General features: G+C 33.8%; 1 non-coding gene and 1 pseudogene across 1 annotated transcript; both read left to right on the top strand.

Moving 5' to 3' along the window:
• The first annotated feature begins 3,818 nt into the window (after window positions 1-3,818).
• LOC107474058 (uncharacterized) lies at window positions 3,819-5,099 on the top strand (annotated as a pseudogene).
• A 731-nt stretch (window positions 5,100-5,830) lies between these two features.
• LOC127745384 (small nucleolar RNA snoR53Y) lies at window positions 5,831-5,910 on the top strand. The gene has a single exon (XR_008006581.1). It is a non-coding gene; the product is annotated as a small nucleolar RNA snoR53Y (small nucleolar RNA).
• Window positions 5,911-10,478: the final 4,568 nt, after the last annotated feature.

The raw sequence follows: 10,478 nt of genomic DNA, 5'->3' as shown, positions 1-10,478 counted from the left end.
TTTTCTATTGATGTCATATAATCTCTTATAGTTCCTTTAGTATGAAATCCTATGTAATTCCAAATGTCTCTTCCAGACAATTCACTAAGTTTTGGATTAGTAAAGGCTTCTAATAAGAAGGAATTCAACCAGTTTTCGAAAATTTCTTTTTCGTTCTTTTTGTAATCTAAATCGAGCATTCTTTCTCCTTCCATTTCCTGGATTTTAGGAACGTATTTTGATGGTATTTTTGTATATTTTGAATCTTTATTTATAAACCCTTTTTTAAAAGCATAATTATCAAAACATGTTTCCCATTTAAATTGAGATTGATTATCCTTAAATGTTCCAGCTTCATTTTTTACTTGTATTGGAATTGCTGGTTCTTCGTCACTTGAATAATCTAGAATATGTTCTTCATTTTCTATATTTTCAGAGTCTAGAATGTGTTCTTCATTTTCTATATTTTCATCATTTACTAATTCTTCTTCTATTTGAAAACCATGTTCCATAATATTATTTTCTTGAGCCATTTTTAATTGTTTAAAAAGCATTATAACTTCTTCTAATTTTTCTTCAATATTCATAATTTCAATGGTGGTTTTACTTTTAACTCTGTTATGTTGATTATATTTTGAAAATTTTCTTCTTTGGGATTCTCTTTTTCCTTATTTCTTTGAAATTTTATAGATACTAATATTTCTTCAAGCATATCTACTATAGAATTTAATTGTGGGTTAAAAGTATGATATAGATGTGGGGAATCATTTCCATGGTAACATTTTTTAGAAATTCCGTGTGAAAAATAAGTTTTTTCAGGTTTTTGAAGTCCTTCAATAAAACTTATAGTAAAATAAAGATTTTGAGAAAAATCATTTTGTATTGATTTTAAGAATTCAGTGTCATTACAATTAACATTGGTTAAAATCATTAATTTTTGATCTATTAGTTTTGATAATTTAATCATTTCTTCTCTTAAATCTTCTAATTTACTTTTTTCCATTAGGTGACGCTTTTCTTTGTGAAAGGTTACGGTTTTAAATTAAAAGTGTGGTTTTAGAATATGTGGTTTAGATTTTGCCACATAAGCACATCTTTAAAACAACATCTTTACCATATATTTCACCTTTCAACAATTATCTTAAAGAAATTTTATGTACAAGATCTAATATTTAGAAGCAGAACTACTCCTTTTATTGAAACCAATTAAAGAAATACATAAAAAAGGTTTTTTACCTAAATAAAATAAAAGAGATCTAATATTACATGAATCTCCTAAATCAATTTTTAATATATGAATATTCTCTTTTTATATTTATATAAATAGTCTTAGACGTGGTTTAGATTAATTGGTAAAAGGTGGTATTTTAGGACGATTTAAGCTTGAAATTGATTTTTAAAAAGCTTGTGATTCATTTCAAGATACTGAACTTGCAAATACTACAAGAAACACGGTTAAAATCGATGAAAAAATTGATCGCAAAATGTAACACTCTACCATACAAAACCTTATGCTATAGTCATAAATCAGAGGTGGTGATGTATTACAACCTCTAAAACGAAAAAGTACATATGTATATTTGAAAGATAATAATATAGCTAGGAACCTATGAAGAAAGATGACATAACAGAAATCACATTGCGCTCGAAAAGTCAAAGGTATATAGAAACGGAAGAAATATATATAAGATTCAAAAGAAATACATAGGAAATACTAGTCTCGACCTGCGAAGACAAGGTCCACTAGAAAGTATAGTACAACCCAGAGGTATACAAAATATAACCTGTTTCCTCCATAAATCAACTTCTAAGATGGATATACAAGTATGTGTTCAAAATTGGAGATCAGAATGTAAATATACTAAGTACAAAATAAAATTTCCAAAGCAGTCTTCACTTTTCACAAAGAGTCCGGTACATTCAATGAGGTGCGTCATGTCCTATATTTGAAAATTAACAAAATCCGACAATGCGTGAGAACCCGAAGGTTCCCAGTAGTGTAATAAAATCCAATAGAGACTATGTAAAAAATATGAATCCGTTAGACAATCCCAAACTCTAATCAACACAAGGTTCAAGCCTAGGATTCCACTAATCCTAATAGGGTCATCAGACTATATCTCAGCTAAATTAGTAATTTTAGATTCTCAACTCTACTCAATATAAGTCATCAGTCATACTAGTGATCTCAATTCTCAACCCGGAGCAAGTAGGACAAGACCACAATCCTTGCATCTACCTAGGCAACTCAAATATCAGTCAAATCCATTTCCACCATCCAATCATTCAATCATTAACATCGCATCAAGAACAACCCTCAGCGTCACCATCGCCAGCATAAGGGATCTCTCAATTGTTCAAACACATACAAAATAATACAAAGAATACACAGATAGAGAAAACAGATAAAGCAAATAGCTCAAATAGAATATAGATACAATTATTCAACAAGGAAAGCCAAATACAAGATGTACACCTAAACAATACACACAAATGTAAATGATGCATGCCTGTCCTACTAGCCAGGAGCTCACGCGTTGGTTAAACTACCAGAACCTGACACATTCGGTAGCTAGCTTAGATATGGAACACCACAACACGGAGTAAGTAAGACTAAACCTCAATCCTTGCCTCTTACCCGCTTAACCCAGAGCAAGTGGGACAAACCTCAACCTTTGTGTCTTACCCAGGCAGGTGTTTACAAATATTAATTCAAAGAAACTGGGACAAGCCACAACCCTTTCGTCTTACTTAGGTGTCTCAAATCTCAACCTTTAGCAAGTAGGACAAACCTCAACCCCTGTGTCTTACTCAGGTGTTTCAAGTCTCAACCCAAAGCAAGTCAGACAAACATCAACCCTTGCGTCTTCTCCAGGTGTTTCAATTCTCAACTCGGAGTATGTCGGACAAACCTCAACCCTTGCATCTTATCCAAGTGTTTCAAAACTTTACCCGAAGCAAGTGGGACAAACCACCACCCTTGCGTTTTACCTAGGCATGTGTTTAACTGCTTAACCCAGAGCAAGTGGGACAAAGTCGTAACTCTTGCATCTTACCCAGGTGCCTCAAATATAAATCTAGAGCAACGGGGACAAAGCCGCAACTGTTGCATCTTACCCAGGCAATCAAATACATTCATAGTCTTTAATCAAAATCACAAGTTATTAGATTTATTATCCCTAATTCTTTACCAATTATTTTAATTTTATTAACTCGTGAGCGGGATGAGACCAATGTCCTGATTGCGGACAGGATAAAACTTTTGTCCCCACAATTACACTACAACCACGAAACAAGTAGGATGAGACCTTTGTCCTTACCTGGTGTAGGTGCCAAAATAATAACAAATCAGTACGCAAGCAGAATAACACCCAGACCTTTGGCCATGCTTTTTTCTTGCCATGCTTTAAGTGGTCAATGGCCACGCTTTTACGAGGGTGGTGATTGATTATAGATTTGGCCACGTTTTTTTGCTACTCTTAAAAAGCGTGACAAAAGGAGTCTACAACTACGCTTTTATGAAGGTGGCAACTGATTCAAGATTTGGCCACGCTTTTTTTTGCTACGCTTACAAAGCATAGACTTAGAGAGAAATAGGCACGCTTTTAAAGTGTCGCAACAGAATTTTGTTATAGTAGTGTTTTGAAAGGTGGCCGTTTCTTAAAACTCTTTTGGCACGCTTCAAAAGCGTGACCAAAAGGTCCTCATAAAAAATAAAACGCTTTGTTTTACTTCATAATTCAAAACACTACATATCTCCTTCATAATTCAAAACCCCCTTTCTCTTCAAAGAACCCAGAACCCTAAAAACTTCGAAGAACCCTAACCCTCACCCAAACACTCCACAAAAAACCCTTGCCCTCTAAAGAATTATGCTGCTGGAGCTACGTCGGTGGGTGTGTCGCCTTCTTTAGCTTTAGCTGCGACCGAGAAGGAGGGTTCGGTGGAGAAGGAGGCCAAGAAGAAGAAGAAAGAGGGATTCAAGAGTATTAGTATGATTTAGAGGTTCTATTGTAGGGCGAGAGATTTCTATGAGATATTGTTAGATGAGAACAGGTGGAAGGGTTTCACGCAGAGCAATGCGAAGATCAGCAAAGAGGTTGGTGGAGAGTTCAGCATCTTCGGTGGTTCTATTACCGGAACCAACGTGGAGTTGAAGGAAGCTAAGTTGATCATTCAGAAATGGAGGTTTGGAAGCTGGCCTGATGGTGTTCATTCTTTGGTATGACCTTGTTCATTTCATTTCATTCTTTTGTTAATGTAGAGATTTGAATGTGTGCGTGTAAATAAAATGGTGATTGAAAGTGTTACAGGTGAAGCTTGTGTAGGAGGAGCCTGAACCTGGGGTTACTGTTGTCAAGCTCACACATAATGATGTTCCTGAAGAAGATAAGTTAAGCCTTTTTTTTAATTGAATTGGTTATTGGAAGGTTTGTTTTGAGTTTTTTTTTTACCGATTTGTTAAATGACATTGTTGTGGTGTGTGTAGGTATGGAAATGCCACTGTGGTGGAGAACACGGAGAGAGGGTGGAGGGATCTCATCTTCCAAAGGATACGTGTAGTTTTTGTGTTTGGAATTTGAGATTTTAATTCTTACCAATGTTGGGTTTTTCTTTCCTTTCTTCTTCTAGTGTCATGTGTTATAGAATTTTCACAAATTTTGAATCATTTTAAGTGAGGGGAAAGGTAAAATTTTAATGGATTGACAATTGCATAATTGTTGAACTGTGATTGAGGCTCTGGTTAATCTTGTCAATAGTGTCTTTCTTAAAAATACTTTCTTTCTGCTTTTGCATCTTCGTCAATGTTCTATGTTGCTTTATATTATTATTTTCTAGTAAACACTAAAAATCTCTCGTTAAAAAATAAAACCCAAGATCAAAGATAGACATATTTTCAGAAGATTTAAAAATGTGACAAACGTTTCTTTATTTGGAGTAAGCCTTTGTCACTTTCTACCTTTCGAGAAGATTCTCGTCAGATAATATTATTGGTGGTTTATTCATCATTTGTTATTCATTCTTGCATGTCATTAACTTGTGCAACATAATATATGTTTGATACTTTCAATATGACCTGTTAGTATTCTTGCTGCTTGTTGCTGTTGGACACTGCACCTATTAGAAATTATCTAGAAATTAGTATGCTTACTTTTATATCATTGTCGAGAACTCGACATCTTAGAGATTCATTCTTAACTGAGTTGTTATGCGGTATTTAGATTTAGACATGGAGTACTAATTTAGAAGTGTTGATTCTTAGCACTTTACATCTTTTGATTATTGTATGAGTTGATTGTTCTTTTTTATTTTCTGGAATAGATGATCTATACACTTTATGCAAAGGGAAGGCCTTTTATGACTTCCAATTCAACACAAGGCTTGTAAAATTCACAATTGTGCATTTTTAGGTAGAGACTTTTTTTTTATTTATACTTAAACTTTGCTAATTCTTAGGCATTTTTGGGGAAAGTAGGCTGTTTCATTTGCACTGCTATATGTTTGATTAGAATAGAGCTCGTAATCATTTAAAATGATTAAAAACCATAAATCCCTGCTTGTGTTCCTTGCTTGGATAAATTTTCATCATATAGTTAATTTTTTTCTTCTTTGGAATGATTTAATCATGTGGATGTTTGCTACACTGCACCCAGGGAGTTCTTATATTTGCTATGCATAATTTATGGTGTCCATTTTAGCTCATTACTAGTCATTAATTTTTGGATTGCAGATCAGGATCTGAAACAAAACACATGCTCTAATATGTACTAGATTCTGATTAATAATGTTTTGATTAATAACATTATAATTTATGCTTTTTAGTAATACTTTAGTGCTTGTAATTTGCAAGGTTCCCAATGATATTACTATTCTTTACCATGCTAATGCTGAATAACATTTGATTATTCCTTTCATTATACTGAAGAAATTCCTTTAACTATAAATTGTGCAAATTTTGATCTTTTTAGAGATTTATTTATTCTTTATCAAATATGAATTTGGACGGTTTTGATTTGGTGTAACACAATCAGCTTTACCGCTTTCTTGTGAGGAGGACCGGCAGTAATTAAACTCAGGTTTACAGAGACTACACGTGCTAGAATAGAGAAGACTGGTGGTGAACGCTTGACATTTGATCAACTTGCACTTAGAGCACCTCTTGGACAGAACATGGTATGTGTACATTAGATAAATAATCCGCTTACTAGTTTCAAATGATGTTTATGACTATGATATATAAACTTATCAATGGATATTTGAGCTGGACTGGTTCAAAAAATATTTATACCATTTAATTGAATGAATCACATGAAACCAAGTATATATTCGTTTCTAAATTATAATGGCACTATGCATTATGATAGGATAAGTTTGGAAATGTTTAAGTGATTAGTTTTTAGATGGTTAATTTAGTTTATATATTGTTGTATGAATGTAGGTCCTTTTTAGAGGTCCAAAGAACTCCAGAAAAGTTGTGAAACACTTTGGTCCTGCTCTTGGTGTTCCTCACAGCCATACCAAGCCTTATGTATGATCTAAGAGAAGGAAGTTTGAGAGGGCTAGAGGAAGGTGGAATAACAAAAGACGTAGGGTTTAAGTTGCATTGTTTCTGTATTTTTCTTCAATTTTTAGTTTTGGAATTTGAACTCGAGATTTATTTTGTATTTGAGTATTAGTTTTTTAGTGTATGAAACAATTATAGTAAAAAATATGTGTCACTAATTATTGTTTGATTTGTCTTGTAATAAAAATTGCATACTATATTTATAAGTTTGGTAATAAAAAAGGACTAAAAATTCATATTGTGTAGTCGTAAAAAGGATTTTTTTTATTTGATAAGGTTATTGCCACGCTTTTAAAGCGTGGTCGTATCTCTCGTTATTACCATGCTTTAAAAGCGTGGCCGTATCTTGCTATCGCTATGCTTTAAAAGTGTGGCCATATCTCTCTCTATTGCCATGCTTTGAAAGCGTGGCCATATCTCTCTCTATTGTCACGCTTCAAAAGCGTGGCCATATCTCTGGAGAAAAATTGCATCTGCATTAACTATCGGCAAGTATACCGGGTTGCATCAAGTAGTAAAACTCATAAGAGTGAGGTCGATCCTACAGGGATTGATGGATCAAGCAATTTTAGTGAGGTGATTTGTCTAGTCAAGCTAGCAGTTGATGATTTGAGTGAAATTTGATGAACAAAATATAAATTGCAAAAACTTAAAGTGCTGACTATAAATTGCTTGAAATGTAAATGGCAAGAAATTTAAATGAACTTGAAACGTAAAGAGCAAGAAAGTAAAAGAGCTGAATGTAAATGACAACAGAATGTAAATTGCATCAAATGTAAAGGGGCTTTGGGTGCTGGGAAATTAAAGGAAGCAGTAAATTCAAAGCAATTAAATGAAACTCAAGACAATCAAAGTGAGAAATAATAGAGAGAAAGATTCATTAGGGATTGGAGATATCATAATCCATCATGAATCAAATTGGTCTCAACTTCTTTCCCAATCATATGAGTAGATCTATGGTGGATTGTAATTGATTGGATCCCAATTCCTTGGCAATCCAATCTCTCTAATTACAATCAATCTTGCCAACTCCTTGATCTAATTGTCATGAAAAGAGGTTAAGCATATTCTCTTATCCATAAGCCACACAAATTCCCAAGACCTCAATTCCTTCTGAATAATGTTGGTCAAGGTAATTGTGAAGGATAGAGCTCCAATTCTAATGCTCATGATTCCCCTTTACGAGGATCACACAAGCATTCAATCAAATCAAACCCCTTTCTGGAGTGAATGATTCACGATCAAAACAGAAGATATCCTATAGCTACTCAAGCGGATTGAGAAGAAGAAGAATTTCATTCATTCATTAGGATTGCAATAGAGCTTCTCCTTTAATGAAGTGGGATTTAGTGAATCATAGCTCTAAGAACACTTGCAGGAAATTTAAATTGCATGAAAGTAAATCAGATTGAATACAAACTCAAATGTCGAATTCCAAAAGAGAAGAATTGTTAGAAATTGAAATTGCATGAAAGTAAATTGAACGTAATACGAACTGAAGCATAAAATTTCAAAGAAGAAAAGAAGCATATGATGTAACACCCTACCACAAAGAGCTTTACGCTTAAGTCATAAAACAGAGGTGGTGTGGTATTACGACCTCTAAAATAATATATATAATAGCAGAAGAATTATAATATGCTAGGAGCCTTGAAGAATAGAGGAAATAAAAATCGCGAAATAAAAGCGCAACGCTCGAGAAACGAGTTAACTTGCGAGCTAAGAAAGCTACAGCTGTCAAGTGTAAAGTAACCCAAAACAGGAACAGAGAGTCAAAGATACAAAATAACGAGCTCCTGACTCAGCCTGCAAAGTCAAGATTGGCCGGAGAATATATACACATATATACATATATATACATATCTAAAATTCAAATGTACATAAATAAAATCCTGCCTCTCCATAAACCTCTAAGAGGACCAAAAAGAATAAGAGAATGAGAATCGGAGGTTCTCAACATGGTAAAGGTGCCACACACATAATATATAAGGTCCTAGGAATGCCAGAGGCAATCCTAGAACTCTGACACTCAGATTATAGAGGTTAAATTATTAAACAGGAGACATAAAAGGTGGTTTTCTAAGAATATTTAAACCTAACTTAACTTAACCTTAAATCTAAATCCCATACTGCCATTTCTCCATACCTCCAACTCCATCATGCATTTCACAGACAGATAAATAGATAAAGGCAAGTACAAGAAGGTTACAAATACTGCAGGTAACAAATACACATTTAACATGGCAAGTACATTTAGGCACACCCAATTAAAGCACAAGCAAGTAATTCAAGTAATATTGATAAACTCCAATTTTGTGGTTTATCTTGTGCGTAATTTAGGAGATTTTATCAACTTTTCTCACATTTATTCAATGAAATAGCATGGTTTTGTAATTATCCCTTATTTTGTGCTTAAGTGTGAAAACATTCTTTTTAGGCCTTAAAATAGCTAAATTCAATTCACTTTAATTCCATTCGATGCCTTGGTATATTTGTTAAGTGATTTTAGGATTAGAAGACAAAGATTGGGTTGAAGGAATGAAGAAAAGCATGCAAAGTGGAAGAACTCATGAAGAAATGAAGGAATTGCAAAGCTGTCAAGCCTGACCTCTTCGTACTCAATCAATCATAACTTGAGCTACAGAGATCTAAATGAGGCGGTTCTACTTGCATTAGAAAGCTAACATCCGAGGCTTCAAAATTATATAAAATTTGTCATAGTTTCCTAGCATTTAGAGATGCATACGTGTTCTCCACGCGCATGCATGGGTGGATCAGTGTGGCTCTCTAAAGGCAACTCGTGGCCAGCGATTTTTGAAGCATTTTGGGCCCAATCCAACTCATTTCTGATGCTATTGAACCCAAGAATTGAAGGGGGATGAACCAGGTAGTCATAGTGAGAGTTTTCATCATGTTTTAGGAGTAGAATTCTAGAGAGAGGCTCTCTCCTCTCTCTAGATTTAGGATAGAAATTAGGGTAAAGTTAGGTTAATCTCTCTCAAATTTATCTTTCAATTCTTATTTTGACTTCAATTCTCTTTATATTTTAGTATTCTATTGTCTTAATCTTCTTAGTTTCTCTTGTTAATTTCTTATTTTGCTATCTTTTATATTGAAGAACCATTGTTGGATCTTGATTTCTTCTAATGCAATTTGATGTTTTCATGTCTCTTTGATGTTTATCTTCATTATTATTGTTGATTTCTTTCTTATGTTAGTTATGGGTTTCATTAATTCTTGCATTTTTTGATGTTTACTTTTCTTGAACTCTAGGTATTTGATAAGATGTTTACACTAGTTGTTGGGTAGTCTTCTTTACTCTTGGCCTAGGCTAAGGGAATTGAGTGACCTTGAGTCATTAGGTCTCATTGAATTGGTGATTTATGAACCCTTAGTGGTCAATTTGATAACCATTGACTCTAGCCTACTGCTAAGTTAATTAGTAGCTAGGTTAGGACTTGTGAATTGATGTTGATCAAGCCTATTTGACGTACTTAATGCGTTGAGGTTGACATTATACTTACTTCAAGCATAAAAGTAGACTTATTAGGGTTGGTTGACGTTAGGATTTTTGCTAGTAAAGAATTTTATAAAAATATAGTTGCGTTATAAGTATAGATTCTAAACCAACAGAAAATCCTTTCGTACAAACAATTGGTTGTCACAAGTAACAAACCCAATAAAAATAATTAACCGAAGTATTCAAACCTCGGGTCGTCTTCTCAAGGAATTGCAGGGAGGTGTGTTTTATTATTGGTTATGGAAAAACAGTGTTTGGGTTTGAAAAATGTTTTAAGCAAGAGAAATAGGTTGCAAGAATTAATAAATTAATAACTAATAAAACTCTTGGCAGTGTATGAAAACTGGAAGTCCTATCCCAGTTATCCTTATCAATTGTGATGAGAATTGGATTTTTCTCCCACTAAGTTAACCT

The sequence above is a fragment of the Arachis duranensis genome, chromosome 2 (genome assembly GCF_000817695.3).
Source record: "Arachis duranensis cultivar V14167 chromosome 2, aradu.V14167.gnm2.J7QH, whole genome shotgun sequence".
Taxonomy (NCBI): domain Eukaryota; kingdom Viridiplantae; phylum Streptophyta; class Magnoliopsida; order Fabales; family Fabaceae; genus Arachis; species Arachis duranensis.
The sequence above is the reverse complement of the archived record's forward strand: the minus strand, read 5'-3'. Positions and strand labels throughout refer to the sequence as shown.